This window comes from Xenopus laevis, chromosome 5L (assembly GCF_017654675.1).
Source record: "Xenopus laevis strain J_2021 chromosome 5L, Xenopus_laevis_v10.1, whole genome shotgun sequence".
NCBI lineage: Eukaryota > Metazoa > Chordata > Amphibia > Anura > Pipidae > Xenopus > Xenopus laevis.
This window is the reverse complement of record NC_054379.1, coordinates 60,543,161-60,569,005: the sequence shown is the minus strand read 5'-3', so window position 1 is coordinate 60,569,005 and position 25,845 is coordinate 60,543,161. Positions and strand designations below refer to the sequence as shown.

The window sequence follows — 25,845 nt, the reverse complement described above, 5'->3', positions numbered from 1 at the left end:
ACAGTTTTTATTTATTATTTTTTATTCTTTATTTTTCTTTTCACTTGCTCCAATTCTCCCACACTTCTGCCCTGTCTGATCTATCTCCTTTTACCCGCTGCATTCCTACTCCTCTCTATGCTAACGATCTCAGCTTCTGATCCTTATCTTGTCTCCCATGAGACGCACGGATCGTCGCTCCGACATTGTTTAATTTACTTCCTCTACGGATTCTCTCAATCACTGTCACTCTACCCCCCCCCCCCCGCTTCTCCTCCTTTCTCCTGCTAGTGTCCTGTGATCCTGTTAGTATGAGACGCATCGGCTTCAGCTTCAATACAATACGCAAGGTAGTTCCTCTTCATTACGATCTATACTAATGTTACCTTCATGTTTCGATACATTGTTATTGTTTGTAGTGTGACTAACTAAACTATGAAATGGATACTTTGTTCTATGTGAAGGGCTATGACCGGGTTTTTGGTTCTTGATTCAATATAAGCAATATTCTTTATTTCTACGGGTTAACGGATTATTCTCAAAAGATTTCTTTTTAATATTGTATTCGACTTATATCTTTTAATAATTCTTGATATTATTTTCGTTATCAACCCTTTTTTTCACTTTATTATTTGTTATGCTGTCACTGATGAGGTCTGCTACACGTCACTTCTCCTGCTTTCGGTTGCTCCTTTTGTTTTTCCCGCCACACTTGGTATTTATTTCGTTTGTGTGAACCATTTTTGCACTTTGAGAAAGGCTGTCGTGTCAGCCGAAACGTCAGCGTTTGTCCACTGAATAAAGACATTTAAACACTTCTAAGACCTGTAAGTGCGATCTCCATTTCCAGCTTTATATATATATATATATATATATATATATATATATATATATATATATATATATATATATATATATATATATATATATATATACACAGTTATGTCCATAAATCTTTGGACAGAGACAACTTTTTTCTATTTGTGGTTCTGTACATTACCACAATGAATTTTAAATGAAACAACTCAGATACTAATTCAGTGGGCTGAACAAAAAGATTGCAGCCAAATAAGGGAAGTCTACCATAAAGAGAAGACTGCATGAAAGTAAATACAGAGGGTGCACTGCAAGGTGCAAGACACTCCTAAGCATCAAGAATAGAAAGGCTAGATTGGATTGGACTATAAAAAAACCAAAAAAAAATACAACTAAAAAAGCCAGCACGGTTTTGGAAAAACATTCTTTGGACAGATAAAACCAAGATGAACTTCTACCGGAATGATGGCAAGAAATTATGGAGAAGACAGCTCATGATCCAAAGCATACCGCATCTCTATAAAACATGGCAGGGGCACTGTGATGGCTTGGGCGTGCATGGCTGCCAGTGGCACTGGGACACTAGTGTTTATTGATGATGTGACATGGGACAGAAGCAGCCGAATGAATTCTGAGGTGTTCAGAGACATACTGTCTGCTCAAATCCAGTTAAATGCAGTCAGATGATTGAGAGAAGTTTCATAATACAGATGGAAAATGACCCAAAACATACAGCCAAAGTAACCCAGGAGTTTATTAAAGCAAAGAAGTGGAATATTCTTGAATGTCCAAGTCATTCACCTGATCTGAACCCAATTGAGCATGCATTTACTTGTTGAAAACTAAACTTCTGACAGAAAGGCCCACAAACAAATAGCAATTGAAAGCCACTGCAGTAAAGGCCTGGCAGTGCATTAAAATGAAGCAAACACTCTGGACCACTGGCAAGACCCCCAAAAGATCCACCAAGGGCTGAGTGCCTCACAGCTCCCAGATGCCCCGCTCCCTTACTGCATACACCTACAGCCATCTGCCTCCCGCAGCCTCACACTCCACCACAACTAGGCTGGAAGGGAACAAGAGGCCTGCATTATAGAGCAGCCTGGGGAGACTGTTGACCAATTGGGCATAAAGGCAATAAAGCAATAAAGACACAACCTCACAGGGGGCGCATGCGCGGCACAATTCGATGAAGATGCACTGGTCCCGAGCTCCACACCTCACTGCTACAAGCTCCGCCTTAATAAGCTTCAATATGCTTCAAATTCCCAAGGGGATAGTCTTACACGGATGTGCACCGATGAGGAAACTGGGAAACACTAGGTAAAATTTCTCCATACCTTCATAAAACCTCAACCTGCAACCATGGCCGGAACCAGGGGTAGGCAGAGTAGGCCCCCACCTAGGATACATTCATGGGGGGGTGCACTTTTAAGGGGAATTTTTTTTAGTATTTCAATTTTATAACCACCTGGTCCAACCCCCTCTTGCCCATGATTCGTACTGCAGGCAGAAGCACTCCCCATCTCCCTCTTGGCAGTTGCTGGCACAGGTACATATTTGCGGGCAATATCTTGACTCCTGCTGGCACAGGTAAACAGATGATTAGGGGCAATATGATGGATTTTTGCCTGCTGCTGGCACAGATACATATTGGGGGCAATATGATGGATTTTTGGCTCCTGCTGGCACAGGTACAAATTAGGGCTGCTGGCACAGGTACAGATTGGGGGCAATCTGAGGGATTGGCACAGGTACAAGATACAAATGGGGCAATATGACAGGTGCTGGCACAGGTACATGGGACAACATGATGGCTCCTGGCACAGGTACAGGGGGCAATATGAATGGTAAGGTGGAAAATGGTAATGCAGGACCGGGTGGGGTGGTGCTGATTGAAGCCCTTGCCTAGGGTGCCAAAACACCTTGGTCCGGCCCTGCCTGCAACACACGGAGAAAAACTCAAGATAGTGACGGTGAACATGAACAGGATCAGGCCTCGAAAGCAAGCTCACCATCACGACCACAAACTCCTGAGCGCATTTCCTTACACAGCAACTAGCTGCACTACACAACTCACTGCCCTCAGCAAAAGTGGGCACAGTTAAAGCAGCAGTGCAAGAAATTAAGGCAGATATACACTCATTGGTGCAGAGGGTAGATAAGCTGGAAACGATATCTGACAACCTCATTATAAGATTATGAAGATCAGCTTACCCTACAAGAGGATCTGACCAAAATGAAAGCATACTGTGAGGACCTGGAAAATAGAAACTGACAACAGAATCTCAGAATTAGAGGGATCCCTGACAGTATACCCCCTAAAGAAATCAGACAATATCTCAGATTCCTAGTCTCTAAGCTCTGCTCTGATTAACCTGCAGAATCATGTCGATTTGGTTTCTCATACTTGCCTTTTGAGAAAGCTGTGGCGAAACGCGCGTAAAGGCAAGACTTGACTCTTGATTTTCTTTTAATAATTACTTCACTTCGGTGAACAGAAATTGCACTTTTTAAACAAACAGGCATCTTTCCTGTAACTTTACCTTAAACCTGTTTTCTCTCCATGAACTGAATGGTCTGCGGTTTTTTAGGGTTAAATAGCCTCTCTTCTTAGACAGAAAAGATTAACAAACGAGACCGCAGCCCTTCAGTTTCTGCCTTCTCCCACTTTGTGGTGCTCCTAGGGACTTAAAAAAATTAACTAGAAATCTTGGGAGCAACTCCACCAACTATCTATTTTCACAATTCCTCACTTATCCTCAAGGAGCAGTTAGGTTAATCTGCAACTGAGAAGTACTAATTTAAACTTACTCAATCAATTTTTTTTATTATTATCACTGGTCACTTTTCGTATCTATTACCTCAATTATCACGATAAATATGAATTAAGAGGTCCTTTATTAATTAATACATCACAGGCACTTTATAACTTATATCAATTAATTACAATTCCTTTTTTTAACTAATATAATACTATGAATTTGCTAATCTAATTGGTACCAACGTTTTTGGTAAAATACACACAGAGCCGGTGTAGTAACAATCAATACCTGATTGGTTGTATTTATTTAAGCACTCGCACTTTATATTTATGGCATAAGTTTGGGGAATTTACATATATGTATTAACTGATTGGTGATTAAACAAGTTGGTCGCTCAAAGAATTGATACACGGTCTATAGAAGTGAGGGTTAGCTTTAACCTTTGAAGGCAATCCGCAGTCACAAAACAAGGTTCTTTTTTCTCTTCTTTTTTCTATCTCCTACTACACGGCTCCTTTGTTGGTACTCCAATTACTTTAACCCTTTAAGTGCCACAGAACGTAGAATCTACGTTCTGTGGCAAAGTAACTTGAAATGCATTGCAGCATTTCCCCCAGGCCAGGAAGCGATGCGCATCAAAAACCAGCGCATCGCTTCTAACAGGCGCAGATCCCCTTAGGCAATGATCAGAGGCTGTCCACTTACCGGATCCCTTCCTCGATCTTCCCAGGCAGCCAATGGGAGCAGTGGAGACCACGAGGAGCACACTGATGACGTCTCCACTGCTCCCCCTATAAATTACTCCCCCCAAACGACACACATTCCCTTCTGCTGCGCACTTGTGGTTGCTGGAGTTCCCCCTGCTGCCGGTCTGAGCTTTGATCGCTGGATTGGTCGCCTGGATTCAACATTGTGAGCTGAACTGCGCCTCTCTACACCGTTTATTTTACATATTTCTCTCTAAAAAAAATTTTTTTTTTTTTCTTCTGTCTTTGGCCTTAGCACACTTACGGGCAACTTTGCCAACACTCACACACTCACACACACTCACACATACACACTTACTTTCTTACTTATCTCTACTTATTTTTTTACTTTGCTTTCTTTAGTCATTTGTCTTTATTTGTTGCTCAAATTTTATTTCTGCTCTGATTTGATTGCGTTTTACTGTTTTTTGGCCATTTTCGTCATTGGTTTGTGATTTTATTGCACTTTTATTGCACTATTACTTGTTTTGTTCTTCTCATCCATAATAAAGTTCTGTTTGCAGTGACGCTGGTGGATCTAGATTTCTGACCACCGATTTCACTCCAATAACTTCATTTTATTGCTTTTAGTGATTTTATTACGTTTATTCTTTATATTTTTCTTTACTGCTGGTTTAGTTTCCTAGAAAAGTTTTCCCCTACCCAAATAACTGTTCATTGTATTGCTTTTGGTGGTTTTATTATGTTTACCCTTTGCATTGTTCTTTGCTGCTAGTTTAGTTCTCCAAAAAACTTTCCATTTGCAGTGACACTGGTGGATCTATAGTTCTGACCACCAATTTCACTCCAATAACAGTTTTTTTTATTGCTTTAGCTGTTTTTACTGCTTGCTTAGTTCCCCCGAAAAAGTTCCCTTTGTAGGAAACTAGTGAATCTAGGACCCTTGACCGCTGATTTTAGTGTATTCGTTGTTCTTTTATTGCTTTGAGTAGTGTTGCATTTTAGTGATTTTTTCAGGAGTTTTCTTTGCACTGTTTATTGCACACTTTATTGCCCCTTAAAGAAAGTTCCCTTCGCTGTGACACCATTTAGTGGTCTTATTCTGTTTTCTGATATAGGTGATTGTTCCAGAAAGTCAGGGATTACGTTGATTGTAAACTGTGCCATATCTTTATTCCATAGCATTCCATAAGGGTTCATTTGTTCAAGCTCAAGGTTTTTTCCTTCTGCTTGTTTGTATTAGCAGGGGTTAATTGTTGGTCATATCTTGCAGCCTTGCTTGCTTTTTTTTTTTCTTCTGGTTGTTTATATTAGCAGGGGTTAACCGTTGGTCATATCTTGCTGCCTTGCTTTTTTTTTTTTCTTCTGGTTGTTTCTGTTAGCAGGGGTTAACTGTTGGTCATATCTTGCAGCCTTGCTTTTTTTTTCCTCTTCTGGTTGTTTATATTAACAGGGGTTTACTGTTGGTCATATCTTGCTGCCTTGCTTTTTTTTCTCTTCTGGTTGTTTCTGTTAGCAGGGGTTAACTGTTGGTCATATCTTGCAGCCTTGCTTTTTTTTTTCTTCTGGTTGTTTATATTAGCAGGGGTCTCAATCATCTTGCTGGCTTGCTTTTTTTTTTTTTTTCTTCTGGTTGATTGTATTTTTTTTTTTTTTTGACTTGCCTATTGATTCTTAGCTTTGTAGTTGTCTGTAGATTTCTGGCACAATGGCCAAACGGTTTTATACCGCTGAGGAAGCGGCTAGGTATTGCGAGGACTCCAGCTCAGAGGAATTTAGCAATTCTGATTCTGAGTATGTCCCATCTGATGACTCTAGTGAGGAATCAGAGATTGGTGATAGCAGCACTATTAGCGCAGAGGCTAGTAGTGGCGGCACGCTTACTGCTGAAGAAGCAGAGGAAGAGGCTGGTGGCAGTGTGCCAGATGCACCCATGGAGGTAGAAGAGGGTGAGGGTAGTGATGATGCAGCAGTTGGAGCGCCTATGTGGGGGCCTCCTTGTAATTATGCCCCCGAAATTCCCCCATTCACTGCAGTCGCGGGCGTCAAGGTGGACACCACTAACTTTCAAATCATAGATTTCTTCAATCTTTTTATCACAGAGGCCATCCTACAGGACATGGTCCATTACACAAATTTATATGCTGAGCAGTATCTTGCCAGCCACCCTTTACCAGGGTATTCAAGAGCCCAGGCGTGGTATCCCACTACTGTAAATGAAATCAAAAGATTCCTGGCGCTCACATTGGCAATGGGACTCGTAGAACGCAATACCTTAGCTTCATACTGGGATACCACTACAGTCCTTTCCATCCCTCTTTTTTCAGCCGTTATGCCAAGAAACCGCTGCCAAATTTTACTGCGGTTTCTTGATTTTAGCAACAATGCAGCGGCTGTTCCCCCTAATGAGCCCGGTCACGACAGGCTTTACAAATTGAGGCCCCTTTTAGATAGCCTGTCTCAGCGCTTCGCAGAGGTCTACACCCCCTCCCAAAATATATGTGTGGACAAGTCCCTTTTGCTCTTCAAAGGGCACCTAAGATTTTGACAATACATCCCTAGTAAGCGTTCTCGCTATGGGATGAAATTTTACAAACTCTGCGAAAGCAGCACGGGCTATACTAATTCTTTTATGTTCTGTGAGGGAAAGGACACTAATTTGGACCCCCCCCCCCCGGTTGTCCCCTTGATTTGACTGCCAGTGGTAAAATTGTCTGGGAGCTCATATCTCCACTGTTGGGCCGAGGTTACCACTTATACGTGGATAACTTTAACACTAGCATCCCCTTATTTAGAACCCTTTACTGGTTGGACACCCCAGCCTGTGGCATCGTTAGGCAAAACCGCAAAGGACTGCCTAAGGAACTGGTGCAAAAGAAATTAAAACGTGGAGAAGTATATGCTCTTAGAAGTGATGAGCTCCTGGCACTAAAATTTGCAGACACAAAAAATGTTTGTATGCTTACTACAATCCACAATGAGAGTGTAGTTGTCCAACACAGACGTGGCAGGCCCGCAAAATCAAAGCCACTCTGTTGTAAAGAATATAGTAAGCATATGGGTGGCGTTGATAAAACAGACCAAATTCAAACTTACTATGACGCCATCAGAAAAACCAGGGCCTGGTACAAAAAAGGAGCAATTTACATGATTCAAATGGCCCTTTATAATTCCTATGTCGTTTACAAGACGGCAGTACCAGGCCCAAAATTGTCTTTATACAATTATCTGCTGCAACTGCTCCCTGCCCTTTTGTTTGGTGATGTACAGGAGGTTCCAGATATGCCTGGCAATGACAATGTTGCCCGAATGGTGGGTAAGCATTTCATTGCACAAATTCCACCAACTCCTAATAAAAGATATGCCCAGAAAACTTGTAAGGTTTGCCGTTCCAGAGGTGTTCAAAAAGATGTGTGATATTTTTGTCCCAAGTGTCCTAGCAAGCCTGCTTTGTGTTTCCAACCCTGTTTTGAGGTGTACCACACTGTGGTACACTACGAGAGGACTTGAGTTGTGTTGGTAGGTTAGGGTTCTCTGGGTTTGTTGGTAGTAAAAGGATTTAGTAAATCTGTGTAGTAAACTTGGCATGCTCTGTTTTTATGCACATGCTAGCAGTAGGTGTGCTGGCAAAGTGATGCTTTTTATTTCATGTTTTTTTGAAGTTGTGATTGTGCAGTGGTTTTTCAGGTTCAAGCCCCTTTTGAGATATAACATTTCACACGCTACGTGTCTATGCACACGTTAGCAATAACTGGTTAGGTGTGCTGGCAAAACGATGTGCTTTTTCTTTTGTATTTTGTGCAGTGGTTTTTCAGGTTCAAGACTCGACAGGCAGACGGCACTTCTGGAATAGGTTTATTGGGGTTGCTGCTGTAAAAACCTAACGCGTTTCGGGAGTAGATCCCTTAGTCATAGGTCCTATGACTAAGGGATCTACTCCCGAAACGTGTTAGGTTTTTAAAGCAGCAACCCCAATAAACCTATTCCAGAAGTGCCGTCTGTCTGTCGAGTTTTGTAGCGTCCACAGTGGGGACACTGTTTGACTGAGCACCTGGATATAGGCAAGAGCGGTGAGCAGTAGCGGTCCTTTTTTGTTCTTTATTTTAAGGTTCAAGTCCCATATTGAGATCTAAAATTTTACGCTCTAGGTTTTTATGCGCACGCTAACAATAACTGGTTAGGTGTGCTGGCAGCATGATGCGCTTTTTTGTGTTTTGTGCAGTGGTTTGTCGGATTCAAGCCCCCCATTGAGATCTAACATTTCACGCTCTAGGTTTTTATGCATGAGCAATAACTGGTTATATGTGTTGGCAAAATGATGTGCCTTTCTTTTGTTTTGTGCAGTGGTTTTTCAGATTCAAGCCCCCCATTGAGATTTAACATTTTGGCAGGTACCTACTTGGCTTATAACTAGGTTATAGATATTGGTAATAAAAAAGTTTGACGAGGCAAAGGTTGGTCGTTTTTTTTCTGTATAGTAGTGATCTTTGATTTATGGTGTAGAATTTGGCACAGGGTAAGCAATTTTGTTGTGCAGTGTAGCAGTAAAAACAATTGTATGTAGGTTTGTTCTTAGTCTATGCATTCAGCTTTTGTGTTGTGAGGCCAGTTGTAGTTTTATGGATAGCATTTGTATTGCGCTGGTGCTATAGCAAACTGAGGTGCTGGTTGGTCGAGAGGGCGCACGATAGAACTTTTGGCGCGTGATGAATACATGGGATGATGTGCATCTCTAATGCTGATGCCACAAGTCTTTTTTTTTTTCTTCACTGGCACCTCAAAAGCTCCTCTATCAGCGCATTTATCTAGTTTTGTCTGTATTTCTGGGAAACATTTGCATTTGTTTTTGTAGATTTAGGCATCTCTGGATTTGTGGGTAGCATGTCTTCAGTTTTCTTGTATAGTAAAGGTTTTTGAGCACAGGGTGGCGGAACACTATGGTCTTCCATTTAGAATTGTTTATAGTGTAGGCATTCAGAATTTTTTTCCTGAAAAGTTGTGGTTGGAACAATCCATTTTTTTTGTACTTGTAGCGCACATTGAATATTTATGCAGTATTTAGGTTAGACAAGTTGCAGTGGCTCTCTGAATAGGAATAGTACTTTGATCACGTGCCATGTCTGCCACCAGTAGGGCACCAGCTTTTTTACAAACTTCAGGTGTGCACTTCTTAGGACACTTGCATAATTTATGGGTCAAATGTACTATGGATTCTGTTGGTAAATATATTTGCAAATGTGGTACAGATTTTGTCATTGGTGAAAGTGTAGGAAGAAGCAAATAAATTGGTATCGTTACACAACAGGAAAGATGAAACTCAGACGCTCCACTAAATTGAAAAGGGTGAGTGAAATATATTTTTGGGGAAGTGGGGCCCAGATGCAGATCCATAAGAGTAGTCCCAAAATTATTGGGTATAAATCTAACTTTGTAAATTGTCTTTTCCTTTATTTCAGATCAAAGCACTGAGTTCTACAAAGGATTGTGGCCACAATAATCCTTGTAGTGAGGCATGAATGGCATCTCTGAATAGTTGAAGGTGTTTATTTTCAAGAAATCTATAGTTTGTGGGGGTTATTTTATCGGTAAGGGACAGTTTAGGATAAAATATGGATGCATGCACATAAATTCACAACCCCAATATTATGCATTGTGCCTGTGTTGGGGTGTTTGGTGGCTGTGTCTCTATGTGTATCCATACATATGGGGTATCGTTTTATTCAGGGGAACTTGCAGATTATTATTGAGCAGGTTTTTGTTAGTTGTCATGGAAACTTAGGGAGAAATCTAATTTTGGAACTCTTTTTTCCTTTATTTCAAATAGCTGTCTTCTACAAAGAACTGCGGCCACAATTCTCTGTGTAGAAAAGAAAGAATGGCATCTTTGAAAAGCTGAAGAAGTGTACTTTTAGGAAATAGATGGCTTGTGGGGGTTATTTCACAGGTAAGGGGCAGTTTAGAATGAAAAAAGTTGAGAACTGCACATAAATTCGCAGCCCCAATATTATGTATTGTGCCTGTTTTGAGGTGTTCGGTGGCTGCGTCTCTATGTGTATCCATACATATGGAGTATCGTTCTATTCAGGGGAACTTGCAGATTGTCATTGAGCAGGTTTTTTTTAGTTGCCATGGAAACTTAGGGAGAAATCTAACTTTGAAACTCTTTTTTCCTTTATTTCAGACCAAATCGCTGACTTCTAAGAACGACTGCGGCCACAATTCTCCATGTAAAAAAGCGAGAATGGCATCTTGAATAGCTGAAGAAGTGTACTTTTCGGACATATATGGTTTGTAGGGGTTATTTCACAGCTTGGGGGGTATTTAGACTGAAAAACTACAAGTAGTACACATAGAGCACAGCCCCCAGATTTTCAACTGCAATTACCCTTATGCATTGCTCCTGTTATAGGGTGTTTGGGGGCTGCGTCTCTATGTGTATCCATACATATGTTGTATTGTTCTATTCAGGGGAACCTGCAGATTTTTGTTAGTTGTCATGGAAACTTAGGGAGAAATCTAATTTTGGAACTCTTTTTTCCTTTATTTCAGACCAAATCGCTGTCTTCTACAAAGAACTGCGGCCACAATTCTCTGTGTAGAAAAGAAAGAATGGCATCTTTGAAAAGCTGAAGAAGTGTTCTTTTAGGAAATAGATGGCTTGTGGGGGTTATTTCACAGGTAAGGGTCAGTTTAGAATGAAAAGAGTTGAGAATTGCACATAAATTCGCAGCCCCGATATTATGCATTGTGCCTGTTTTGAGGTGTTCGGTGGCTGCGTCTCTATGTGTATCCATACATATGGAGTATTGTTCTATTCAGGGGAACTTGCAGATTGTCATTGAGCAGGTTTTTTTTAGTTGCCATGGAAACTTAGGGAGACATCGAACTTTGTAACTCTTTTTTTCCTTTATTTCAGATCAAACCGCTGACTTCTACGAACGACTGCGGACACAATCCTCCATGTAGAAAAGCAAGAATGGCATCTTTGAATAGCTGAAGAAGTGTACTTATCAGAAATATGTGGTTTGTGGGGGTTATTTCACAGTTTGGGGGTGTTTAGACTGAAGAACTGCAAGTAGTACACATAGAGAGCAGCCCCCAGATTTTCAACTGCAATTGCCCTTATGCGTTACTCCTTTTTTGGGGTGTTTGGGGGCTGCGTCTCTATGTGTATCCATACATATGGGGTATCGTTTTATTCAAGAGAAGTTTGTCTTTTAAATTGTCTGTAGTTATAGCATTTAGAACAGTTTTATTTTGTTGGATTTACATTTGGTCCTGCGTCTTAGTTTGCATTTTATAAAAAAACTAAAAATGCAACAAAAAAGCTCTAAATATCATGATGCACTGGAAAAATGTGTTTGAATTTTGAGTGAAAACTACAGCACCCCTAGAAACCTGAAGGTCTGTAGTTTCTAAAAATACCAAACATGAAGGGATAAGTTAGATTTACATATAAGTTATGCAGCATCAACTGTCACGTGTGCTTATCTACTTTGTTCTGGTGTAAAATTATAGAAACTGCTGTTTTAGTTTGGGGGTTACTCCTGGACAAAGAAAGTGGGTTACTGATACATATTTGATATCGTTGGACTTGGCAGGATCTGGGCTTTTAGAAACACAAAAAAAATTCATGTAAAATTAACTTTTCTGTGGAAAAAAAACTCAAGATATACACAATTTTTTAACAAATTTTTTTTACATATTTCACCCAAAATACACATTAAATCTCCTGAAAAGTCACAAAATTCCACTTGCATGTCGAAGCCCAATTTGTAACGAAAAAAAATATATATAATTTCCCTAGTTTCGTGGAGGTTTTCCTACAATAAAACCTTGTTAATACAAAATGCTTAAAAACGGCTGGCATTTCGCGTAACCAAAATGTGAAATTCTGCTGGCACTTAAAGGGTTAATGAATATACAGTATATGCTCCAAATCCCAGACAAATTCATATGCTACACAAAGCACTATCTTTGACTTCTAATCACCCCTCTGCCATCACAATAACAGGAGGAGACTTCAACCTAGTTTTCTCTGAAAAATTAGATAGGGAAACACTCTCAAACCAAAGCTCTTCAATAACGCAAAAAGCTAAACAATTTAGAGCCTTAATTAGATCACATACACTATTTGATTCCTGACGGTTAAACCACGCTAGGGAACAGCGTTACGCATTTTACTCATTACCCCATTCCATTTTCATGAGATTAGACTATTTCTTCATATCCCAAAATTGTTTAAAATAGCCAATAGATACTTTCATTAAGGCAATATCATGGTCGGATCATGCCCCCATAACTCAGATTTACCCCTGACAATACAGAAACGGTCACGCTGGAGAATGAATGAAACTATCTTACACAACTTAGATACCCAGACAACAATTGTTAACATCATCAAAGAATATTTTGAGCTCAATAAAGGGTCCATTCAATCTAAGGCTTTAACTTGGGAAGCACACAAAGCAACTCTTCACAGCCAATAAAAAACGTAAACAACAAGAAATCTATCCCATAGAAAACAAACTGAGTATCTTAGAAACTTTGAACCAGCAACATCCTACCCCCACACACATCAGGCAATCCAGGACACACAAGCCTCATTGAAGCAAATGGCTATCCAAAATGCCAAAAAAACTATAATTTGGTCCAAAAGAAAATACTACCAGATGGTAGCCCCATGGGAAATAAAGCTCATATCCTATAAGCTAACCAACTTCAAAACCGAACAAAACAATCTCAAATTTTAACTATAAACATGCCAAATGGCCAGGCTACACATAACCCATCACAGATTACTGACACCATCCACTCATACTACACTTCACTGTACAACCTACCCCCATCTAATTTGGCTTCACAAGAGGGGGACCTCTCACAACTAAATCAATTTTTAAAAAGCTGTAAACTGCCCACATCCATAGAGGAAACAGAAGAACTCAACAAAGAAGTCACCACAGAGGTCTTCTATACAATAAAAAAATCTTCCCCTTCATAAATCCCCAGGACCCGATGGATTCCCTATTTCATATTGCAAGACCTACAAAGAATACTTTTCCCCAATACTAGCAGACATTTTCAATGACTTCTTTCAAGGTAAAGAAACAATCCCACAATATATGCTTTCTTCTTATATAACCGTCTTACCTAAACCAGGAAAAGACCCTACACAATGTAGCAACTATAGGCCCATAACATTACTCAACCATGATCTGAACATTTTTACCAAACTCCTGGCAAACAGATTAACATCTATTTTACCCCGTCTTATTGACGCAGACCAAGTGGGCTTTGTTTTTGGCTGACAAGCAGGTGATAACACTTGCAGAAAAATAGATCTAATAGACACAATTCAGACACAAGCCATCCCCTCGGTAATCCTAGGACTAGACCCTTGACAGACTAGATTGGGGGTACATGTTCCAACTTCTTCAACAATATGGGTTTAAAGGACCCTTCCTACAAGCTATACGCTTGCGCTATTCAAATCCAAAGGCACACCTGAAAATGAATGAGAACACAGGGAACCCTATAAATATTAAGAATGGTACTAGACAGGGATGCCCTCTGTCCCCACTATTGTATGCATTAAGCATAGATCCTTTAGCAGCCAAAATAGGGAACCACCCTGACATAACAGGTATTCCAGTCGGCAAAGAGAACTATGAGATCTCACTCTATGCAGATGATGTTATGATGACTGTTAGCAATCCACATGTATCATTACCAATATTGCATAGTGTTCTACAGACCTATGGCCACCTATCAGGTTACAAAATAAACTGGTCAAAATTGGAAGCGCTTGCACTGAATGTGGAAGAACGTTCCAAAGCGGCACTAATGTCCACATTTGGGTACAATCTACACAAATTAAGTACTTAGATATAAATTTGATGTCTACTTACCAAAGACTCTACAAAGCAAATAATATCCCCACTGGTGAAACAACTTAAAACAGATATGAAAGAACGGAAAAAACATAATATTTGTAGGCTGGAACGAATAGCAGCTGTAAAAATTGATATATTACCTAAATTGTTATACTTTTTCGAAACCTTGCACATGAGGGTTCCCACCACTATGTTACATTATATACAAAAGAAAACAATTTGCTACATATGAAACACCACTAAAAGCAGAATTCCGAGGTCGGTTTTGACTGCTAATAGGAATCAGGGAGGCCTTGCAGTTCCAGACATTGGCAAATATTATGAGGCGTCCCATTTAAGAAAAACCTTAGCATGGCTACAACTTGAAGCACAATGGACTCAACCTTACCACATTAGCAACCTTATATTAACTGATAAGCCTAAGGTCCAACTATCAAACTTACCTCCTAAATCAATATGCTTTACAATGTCTATTTGGACCCAATGTGTCAAAATCAGCACCCATCTCTCGCCATTGACAATACTCATGGCCAACCACGCCTTCACCCCTGGACAACAAAAATCTTTCTCCACAAATTGGGCCAACCACAATCTGATTAGATTCATAGATTGTTTTAGACCCCCTAAACCATAACCTATATACCTATGAAAAACTCAAATTAATCATTTTATAGAGGTGGCAATGAGCAAAACAACCAACTGGGCTCTCACTCCCTTTGAAAACATTTTAAGCCCGTATCCCTATAAGGGTCTGATCTCCCATTTATATTATTAATGAATAATATAATATAATATCGGAAGACCCATTTAAGAAACACACATATATAACATACTGGGAAACAATTATGGGACAGGAATGGTCTTTACCACAATGTAGTACCATATGGGAAAATACACGCAAAATGGTAATATGCATCCAGCAGAAAGGAAACCTTTATAAAGTAATGATAAAATGGTACCTAACCCCAGATAGACTAGTTAAAATATTCCTACAGGCAAACCCAAATTGCTGGAGGGGGTGCACAATCAAAGGTTCACTAAGCCACATTTTAAGGACCTGCCCCAAAATAACAGAATTCTGGAAGGAGGTATCTAATCTAATATATAGGGTTATGAAAACTACATTAAATATTGAAATGCCTCACTTTTTATTAGCTCTTCCAATCCCCAATCTTACAAAACCTGGTCAGAAGATAGCCAACCAAATTACAACAGCAGCTCGCATAGCATTAACCTCTAAGTGGAAATACTCAATGACTCCCACCATAAAAGAGGTTATATCTAGGGTCGAAAGTAATACAAGTTTTGAAGAAATGACAGCAAGAATAACTAACATGTCTCAACAATACATAAAAGTATGGCAAATCTGGGAAAAATACACAGCGAGTTCACAGAATGCAGGGGATTTTGCAGGGCAACCTTAACCACCACAATGTAACCCCACCAGATAATGAACAGAGAGAGGTCAGTTAATAACCTACGCCCATCCTAACCTCTCAAACAAGTGATAATCTGGACCATGGAGATTATTAATGTGTTTCCCATTCAGAATATGTATGCGGAAAACGTAACTGAACTGTAACAGCCAGGGCTGCCATCAGAAATCACAGGGCGACAAAATTTCCTGGGCCCCCTGGGCTGTGCCCATCCCCACCCACAGGTCCACCCCTCAGGTCCACCCCCCACCACACAGTAAAAAAAAAACATTAGTGGCTAAGGTCTCCACATCTTAATAAAAAATCATTGGTGGTCAGGGCCCCCAGAAAAGTAATATTGGTGGTCAGGGCCCCCCCATAAAAAAACATTTGTGGTCAGGGCTTCCCATACTAAAACATTTGTGGTCAGGGCTTCCCATAAAGAAAATTTGTGGTCAGTGTCCCCCATTAAAAAATATTGGTGGCTAGGACCCCACACGGTAAAAAAAATTGGTGGCCATGGCCCCCCTCACATTATAAAAACATTGGTGGCCAGGGCCCCCCTTAAACTTCCATGTAAAAAAATTGCCCCCCAGAAGTTTTAAAAAAATTTCTGCCATGTTGCACTTCATTAGCGTAGCCCACCTGCTGTCGGTGAGCTGCCAACTTCAGAAGGGAGGAGGGGAGCACAGGTGGCTGCATCTTCTTCCAGTGATAGCATTTTCTTCCCTTATTGGTCATATAATTTTAAGTCCCGGTAAAGCTGCATGGCGATTGGATGAGCTGGAGGGGAAGTTCAAATCTCAGCTATTGCAACAAAGTCCAAAGTAGCTGTAGCACACAATTCAGTTTTGTCAATGCAAAAAGTGACTTTTATTGGCTCATTGCAAACTTCAAAAACATGGCAACGTTTCGAGCCGCACAGGGCCCTTTCTCAAGCCTAAAATTACTTTCAAAGTGCTGTGTTAAATAGACAATTGAAGGGGGGTGGTGTGACAACCAAGTGGGAGGGACCAGGAAATTATCCAATTAACAATTTGTTAAACTGCATCCACATTTGTTAAACATTTGCAGATCCAATGTATTCCACTTTTATCTTTAAGGTATATAAAAATATTAAAAAAGCGTCCATCATACAGACACCTTGTGCAAATTCATGTATCTTCATAAAACATTAAAACATCAGTGAAAATAGATAGTGCAATTATCATTTTCTAGACAAAATCGGAGAATTTTTTAAACAAAATTTGAAAAAATGTAAAAATTTTTTGTTAAAAATACAGCAATCTGAGACTCAAGGTTAGTACCTCTACCGCATCAAATACCCATTCTTTCAAAGTATTTCGGGGTATGTAGATCATGTGCTGGTACTGGTCTTCAGATTGTTCTCTGTTCAGTGGCCTTAAAAGAGAAAATATCTTTAGTAATCATAAATATAAATAAATTCAATAAGATACAATTATGTACAAAGAAGTCTGCGTACCTACTGGTAAATAAACATTGCTGGTGTATAGTCCTTATTTAGACCCCGTGGCCACACTGTGTCTAGTCTATGAATCCACTGCATCTCTAGTTTGTGTAAAGCCAGTAATCTATTACCTCCCCTTCTGGGTATTGGGACTGTGTCAATAACCTGATATTTTAATTGACTCACTGTGTGGCCAGATTTTTGAAAATGTGCGGGTACAGGTAGGGCAGTTTGTCCTGTACGAATCGTTGATTTGTGTTTAGATATACGATCTTTAATTTTCTGTGTTGTTTCCCCCACATACAATAGGCCGCAAGGGCACTTTAATAAATACACCACAAAGGACGATTCACATGTAAAGTAATGTTTGATATTGTATTGTTTGCCAGAGTGTGGATGATGGAATGTGCTCCCTTTTATTACTGAATTACACTGACAGCAGTGGAGGCAGGGAAAGGTGCCAAATTTAGGATTTTGTAGAAAAGGTCCCTTTTGGGGCTTCCGACTGCCCACATCAGCTTTAACCAGCCGATCCCTTAGATTTTTAGCCCTTTTATAGGCCAACATTGGTGGTAGGTTGAAACTTTGAACTTCTGGAAGACAAGACTGTAATATATGCCAATGTTTGTGAATGATCGTGCCAATCTGTCTGCTAGCTGTATTATAACGGCTAACAAATACAAGTCTCTTATTATCATCTCGTCTATCCTGTTTCTTGGTTAATAAAGCTTGTCTATTGTATTGTTGGACTTGATCTAAGCACTTAGTGAGTGTTTTTCGAGGGTACCCTCGTTTGTCAAATCGTGACATCATGTCATTTTAAAGAGTTATCACATTCCCCTGGATCACTCACTATCCTTTTAACTCGCGTAAATTGCGATATGGGAAGAGAATTTTTAAGAGAATTTGGATGGAAACTATCATAGTGTAATAGATTATTCTTATCAGTTACTTTTCTGTATAAACAAGTCTTGAGATGATAAACCTATGTTAAACAGTAAACCCAATCTGTCCTATCAAGAGAACAAATGTTTACAGGAATTGGTTAACAATGACAAGCTTATATTTAAACCTGCTGACAAAGGGGGCGCCCTGGTGATAATGAACAAGCAACAATATATGGATGAAATTATGTTACAACTTTCGGATACTAATGTTTATAACAAAGTTAACTCTGACCCATTAACATCCATACAGCAATGCATCCTGGACAAAGTCCTTGACGCGAAGGAGACAGATGTAATAGATGAAGAAATTAAACAATTTCTTATCAAAGATAACCCTATTACCCCTGTCTTCTACATTTTGCCAAAAATTCACAAGGACCCTAAAAATCCACCAGGACGCCCTATTGTAGCAGGCACAGATTCAGTTTTATGTCCATTGGCTATTTTTTTGGATAAAATACAACCCCTGGTACAAGATACTAAATCTTATGTGAAAGATACTACACACCTTTTGAATATATTGGAACAAATCACATTACCTAATGACAACATTCTATTAGTCAGTTTAGATGTATCTAGTCTGTACACCTCTATTAACCATGAGTCAGGGACTGCAGCGGTTAATTTCTTTTTGAACAAAACAGACTATTCATGTATACAAAAAAAGTTTTTTCTGGATTTGTTGGAGATAGTATTGCATCAAAATTACTTCCTCTTTGAAGACAACTTTTATATACAGCAGAGGGGGACAGCCATGGGGAGTAATGTAGCCCCCGCTTACGCTAACTTATTTATGGCCCATGTGGAAGAATCTAATATTTACAATAATCCTCTTTTCAAATCCCACTGTATCCTATATATTTCGATATATCGATGATTTGCTACTGCTATGGGATGGGGATAGTGAGAGTCTTATGACCTTCTATCAATCTTTGAACAATATAGAGGAGACTCAAATTCACAATTAATTATGATTTGACATATATTAATTTTTTGGATGTTAAAATAACAAAAGATGCCAATCATCTCAAGACTCGTTTATACAGAAAAGTAACTGATAAGAATAATCTATTACACTATGATAGTTTCCATCCAAATTCTCTTAAAAATTCTCTTCCCATATCGCAATTTACGCGAGTTAAAAGGATAGTGAGTGATCCAGGGGAATGTGATAACTCTTTAAATGACATGATGTCACGACAAACGTGGGTACCCTCGAAAAACACTCACTAAGTGCTTAGATCAAGTCCAACAATACAATAGACAAGCTTTATTAACCAAGAAACAGGATAGACGAGATGATAATAAGAGACTTGTATTTGTTAGCCGTTATAATACAGCTAGCAGACAGATTGGCACGATCATTCACAAACATTGGCATATATTACAGTCTTGTCTTCCAGAAGTTCAAAGTTTCAACCTACCACCAATGTTGGCCTATAAAAGGGCTAAAAATCTAAGGGATCGGCTGGTTAAAGCTGATGTGGGCAGTCGGAAGCCCCAAAAGGGACCTTTTCTACAAAATCCTAAATTTGGCACCTTTCCCTGCCTCCACTGCTGTCAGTGTAATTCAGTAATAAAAGGGAGCACATTCCATCATCCACACTCTGGCAAACAATACAATATCAAACATTACTTTACGTGTGAATCGTCCTTTGTGGTGTATTTATTAAAGTGCCCTTGCGGCCTATTGTATGTGGGGGAAACAACACAGAAAATTAAAGATCGTATATCTAAACACAAATCAACGATTCGTACAGGACAAACTGCCCTACCTGTACCCGCACATTTTCAAAAATCTGGCCACACAGTGAGTCAATTAAAATATCAGGTTATTGACACAGTCCCAATACCCAGAAGGGGAGGTAATAGATTACTGGCTTTACACAAACTAGAGATGCAGTGGATTCATAGACTAGACACAGTGTGGCCACGGGGTCTAAATAAGGACTATACACCAGCAATGTTTATTTACCAGTAGGTACGCAGACTTCTTTGTACATAATTGTATCTTATTGAATTTATTTATATTTATGATTACTAAAGATATTTTCTCTTTTAAGGCCACTGAACAGAGAACAATCTGAAGACCAGTACCAGCACATGATCTACATACCCCGAAATACTTTGAAAGAATGGGTATTTGATGCGGTAGAGGTACTAACCTTGAGTCTCAGATTGCTGTATTAACAAAAAATTTTTACATTTTTTCAAATTTTGTTTAAAAAATTCTCCGATTTTGTCTAGAAAATGATAATTGCACTATCTATTTTCACTGATGTTTTAATGTTTTATGAAGATACATGAATTTGCACAAGGTGTCTGTATGATGGACGCTTTTTTAATATTTTTATATACCTTAAAGATAAAAGTGGAATACATTGGATCTGCAAATGTTTAACAAATGTGGATGCAGTTTAACAAATTGTTAATTGGATAATTTCCTGGTCCCTCCCACTTGGTTGTCACACCACCACCCTTCAATTGTCTATTTAACACAGCACTTTGAATGTAATTTTAGGCTTGAGAAAGGGCCCTGTGCGGCTCGAAACGTTGCCATGTTTTTGAAGTTTGCAATGAGCCAATAAAAGTCACTTTTTGCATTGACAAAACTGAATCGTGTGCTACAGCTACTTTGGACTTTGTTGCAATATTACTGGCTCTTCGCAGGGGGCCTTGTATGCTGTTTAGCACCAGATACCTGAAAAGGTTGATGGAGTAACAGGTGAGCGCTCTAATTTTTTGTGTCAAATCTCAGCTATTGACTACCCGAGCAGCTCAACCGGGACTCTAACTCTATCTAAGTAACTAACTGTCATTGCCAGCAAAGGGTTTTCAACCAAGTATTAGAAATTAACATTTTATTTTCAGTTTTTTAATTTGTCCAATTGCTTTTGAGCCCCTGAAATGAAGTAATTGTGTTTAAAAAAGCTTTAGTTTGTCACATTTTTATGTAATCTTTTTGATCGATAATAATAATAATCATAATAATGATCGATAATATTATTAGCATCAAACCATTTTTCTTTACACATAAATTCTGTGTGACCTAGCCTAACCTTTTCAGAAAATAATAATTATAACATTTCCAGAATGAATTAATTTGTCTCCCCGTCAAATCTTTCTCAATATAGAAGCTCTTATTCCCTAAGGCGTTAATGCCTTGATAAAGTTCACCCAGGGTGACCATTGTTGCTAATTTTATTGCTATGACCTCGTTATATGGAAAGCAAAACTCAGAGATAAGGCTATTTCAAATAGAATGAGGTTTATGGAGTTTAACAAACAATAGTTTTGCTCTGGGAAAGCATCCAAAGTGACACCGAAGTGTAACACCAAGGCTTTGCCATAGACACTCCTCTTCTCACAACTTTTATAGATTAAAATGGGAGTACACATACATACATAAATGATGGAAGATGATCTACAGATATTTCAACAGAAAATAGTTTCCCCCTTACAACTGTCCCTCAGCCTTGCAGTTCTTTATGCAGTTAAAAGAAGACACAGGGAGGAACTCAGTAAGGGCCAGTCTAGACGAGAAGATTCGCGTGACTTGCAATGGCGAGTAGCGGCGACTAGTCGCTCATTATGTCTCAGCATAGAAAGCATAGGGAATCGCCAGGTATCTGCCGCACACAGCTATTCAAAAGCACTAGTCGCCTGAAAACGCACAGAGACCCTTTTCTGGGTGATGCAATGCGACAATTGAAAAAATTGCATTGACATAGCAGATATACAAAATCGTCTGTGCCAAACAGATGAAGCGACAAATAGCAGCGTCAAAACGAACAACGACATGTAGATTCTACCGCATGCGTACGAGAACATGGATTCTACGGCGTCAAGTCGCATGCACGTAAATACGAGGGCACGAAGTTCAAATTATTTGTTTGGGCATGCAACTACGTGCTGCATCATTTCTCAGGCTGTAGTGTTGGGGAAAGGATGCTTGCGAAACTACTCCTGCGCCAACTATTTCAGAAAAAAATGCCTTTAGTAAAGCAACATGTTGATACAGATAGGCTTATTGATTTGTTGGAAAATCGACCTGCTCTCTATATGACAGAGTTACCAGCATATCATAATAAGATCACTAGGAAACAACTGTGAGATGAAGTGGCACTTGAACAGTTTGAAGGCTGGGAAGCTCTTTCAGATGCTCAAAAAAATATGAAAGGTAACTTTTTTTTGTCACAATTTTTACTTTTACAATCTTATATGTGGGTATGGCTGCCACTTTTTTTAAAAAAAAAAAAAAAAAATACCTAAAACAAAATACGCATTCCCTATTGTTGGACATATATTGTAGGGGGTATGCATACGGCCTGTGGATGGTTTTTTTTTTACTAGGTAGGTGGCTAGTATGGCTGTTTTAAAACATTACTTTGTCATACTATATGGCTTAGTACTATATGACTCATCTAAATTTAGTATTCATTGTAATAGTATTCATTTTCTTTCTCCATCCCAGTCAAAGAAATTCAAAGCCGATGGAAGCATATCAGAGATTGCTTTCGTAGGGAAGTGGCTACCCAGAAGGCAGAGACACAAAGTGGTGCATCGCCATCAAAAAGAAAGAAGTATATTTATGCTGAACAATTAAATTTCTATAACCTGCTTTTGCTAAGAGACAGTAAGTAAATAATCATCCATTTTCTTTGGGGGGAGGGTATGATCAATGCTACATGGGCCAACATAGAAAGATGATAAATAGATTGTGATAACTTTGTAGCCTTTGAGTATTTGATCTTCAGATGGGATCAGTGACATCCATTTGAATGTTACCTACCCTGGTATATCCATGTAATATTGTATGTATATTTTTATTTGTATAGCGCTCCTTGAGGGCAAAGCACTGTACAACAGATAATTGCAGATATATGCAACACAACAATGCAGAGGAATGCAAGAGTATACAAAAATGTACCGTATATACTCGAGTATAAGCCGACCCGAGTATAAGCCGAGGTACCTAATTTTACCTACGAAAACTGGGAAAACTTATTGACTCTAGTATAAGCCTAGACACAACTACAGCCCTGTCTCCCAGCAGCGCACATTCTGCCAAATCGACCCCCCCAGCGATCAACCGGACTTCTTTGCAAAGTTGATGGTGACAGAGAATTGCCAAACGGATAACTGTGTGCATTGTCCCACTGTCCCACTACCATGTGCAGAGGGTGCTGTGTGATATTGCCATCACTGTTAATCTTTCGTATAACCAACAGAGGGCGCTGTGTGATATTGCAGTCACTGTTATTCTTTCACATAACCAACAGAGGGTGCAGTGTGATGTTGCAGTCACTGTTAATCTTTCATATAACCAACAGAGGGCACTGTGTGATATTGCAGTCACTGTTATTCTTCCATATAACCAACAGATGGTGCTGTGTGATATTGCAGTCACTGTTATTCTTTCATATAACCAACAGAGGGTGCTGTGTGATATTGCAGTCACTGTTAATCTTTCATATAACCAACAGAGGGCACTGTGTGATATTGCAGTCACTGTTATTCTTCCATATAACCAACAGATGGCGCTGTTTGATATTGCAGTCACTGTTATTCTTTCATATAACCAACAGAGGGTGCTGTGTGATATTGCAGTCACTGTTATTCTTTCATATAACCAACAGAGGGCGCACTGTTATTCTTTCATATAACCAACAGAGGGTGCTGTGTGATATTGCAGTCACTGTTATTCTTTAATATAACCAACAGAGGGCGCACTGTTATTCTTTCATACAACCAACAGATGGCGCTGTGTGATATTGCAGTCACTGTTATTCTTTCATATAACCAACAGAGGGCGCACTGTTATTCTTTCATATAACCAACAGAGGGCATTGTGGGATATTGTAGTCTCTCTCCAAGTGTACTGTTGGTATAGGAATGATTAAAAGTGACTGCAATCTCAGATACTCGGGTTGGATACCGCTGACCCGAGTATAAGCCGAGGTAGACTTTTTCAGCACATTTTGGATACTGAAAAACTCGGCTTATACTCGGGTATATACGGTATGTATTATTAGTATGGAAAAATTCCTTGGTTTTAATGTTGTTTTTTTTGTGTTTTCCATTAGAACTTCTAGCAATCTTGATATTGTGCAGGACAAAGAGATTGTAACAGAAACTGCTTCTTCGGACCAACTACCAAATACCAGCACTGTTACCCCACCTGGCACTTCTGGCAACACAGAGACCCCACCAGCACAAGCATCTCGAGTATCTCGGGCAGCAAAAAGAAAAAAAAAACAACATTTCATCTGGCGAAGTTTACATACTTCTGTACATCTAGTATCTGCTGACGCTCTGAATTCTGTCAGTAGCTTACAAAGTGAACTCTCATCATGGGGTGTCATTTATAAGAGAATTAATAAATGGGGGAACATCACCCCTCCCTATACCTTTCCTGTTTTGGGCAGTTGGTTTTTGCTGATTCAGAATGATAGGGGCATTTGTTATTAGGCTTTATTATTCTTACACTCTGACACATAACCATTTGTCTGTCATTGGAATAGGCTGTTCTCATATAAATACAAAAAGAGGTAGCCGGAGAGCACTTATTTCTTTAGTTTAAAAGATCATTTCTTTATTTTGCAGGCATTTACTGCACAACATGTTTCGGCTTCAGGCCTTCATCAGGTGCATGCACCTGATGAAGGCCTGAAGCCGAAACATGTTGTGCAGTAAATGCCTGCAAAATAAAGAAATGATCTTTTAAACTAAAGAAATAAGTGCTCTCCGGCTACCTCTTTTTGTATTAGTAACCTTGGCATTCCAACACGGGGATTGCAGCACGTAGAGAAGCACACCCATACGGATGGATACATAAAGGACTCTTGTTATAGTTGTTCTCATATAAATGTGGTCATATAAAAAATATATTATCATATCTCTCTTGAAACGCAGAAATGCGTTTCATATTACCCTGTTGTTAGCATTTTAAGGGTTACTGAGAGGGTTTGTCATAATGAAAACAGTGGTCTTGTGAGTTACAGTTAAAAGTCATGGCAGCACCAGTCACAGAAGTGAAAACTTCAAACTGAGATCAGATAAGAAAAACAGGAAGCTAAAGGGTCTGAAAGTAATTCCCGTTTTGAGTAGGTAACTTGGCTGAGATATAGTTGGCAACAGGAAACCTCACAAAAATATTTAAATGTGGATATCTATATCTATATGCCATCATATCATATAAGGCTAAAGAAAATATATAATCAAAAACATATTATACGTTTGAAAGAAAACATTGCATATGGATAAAAACAAGCAAAAATTAATTGAATACTGATCATTTTGCATCTTTAAAGCAAAAATTATTCTTTTAAGATAAATTTACTCTTTTTTTTTTTTTCTTCAAACCTCCCCATAATTATAGCACAAAGCAGAATTCTAACAGAGAAATATAGACCGAGTATTAATGCTAGGATGACGTGGATGGACGTAATGAAACTTCCAATGGAGTCATTTAACCAGCTATAAACTTTAACTAATCATTTGAAATAACTGAACTCTTCTATAAAAATTACACTTATTGTTGCAGCTCTAAAACTTTGGCTATATGACATTCAACAAACATTTCAGAAACAATATGAGTACAAACTTCTTTCTCCTATCAAAACACATACTAATCTAAAGTCATACTATTTTGGTCAGCTTCTCTATTTATTTGGACCTCTATGTTTATGATGGTGATAGATTTATGGATTTTAACATTATGGACGTGGCTAGTCTTGGAATTTAGACTCTATTCAATACTAATATTAGCACATGACAGAGTTCTATTATTATGGAGTCTATCATTTTGTTTGTCAGTGCCGTTTACACACAACCAGCTACATATAGAGCTGAG

General features: G+C 39.1%; 1 long non-coding RNA gene across 1 annotated transcript; it reads left to right on the top strand.

The window, feature by feature from the left end:
• The first annotated feature begins 216 nt into the window (after positions 1-216).
• LOC121393681 lies at positions 217-24,399 on the top strand. Its single transcript, XR_005961249.1, has 3 exons — positions 217-329; positions 22,465-22,626; positions 24,077-24,399. It is a non-coding gene; the product is annotated as an uncharacterized LOC121393681 (long non-coding RNA).
• The last annotated feature ends 1,446 nt before the right edge of the window (positions 24,400-25,845 follow it).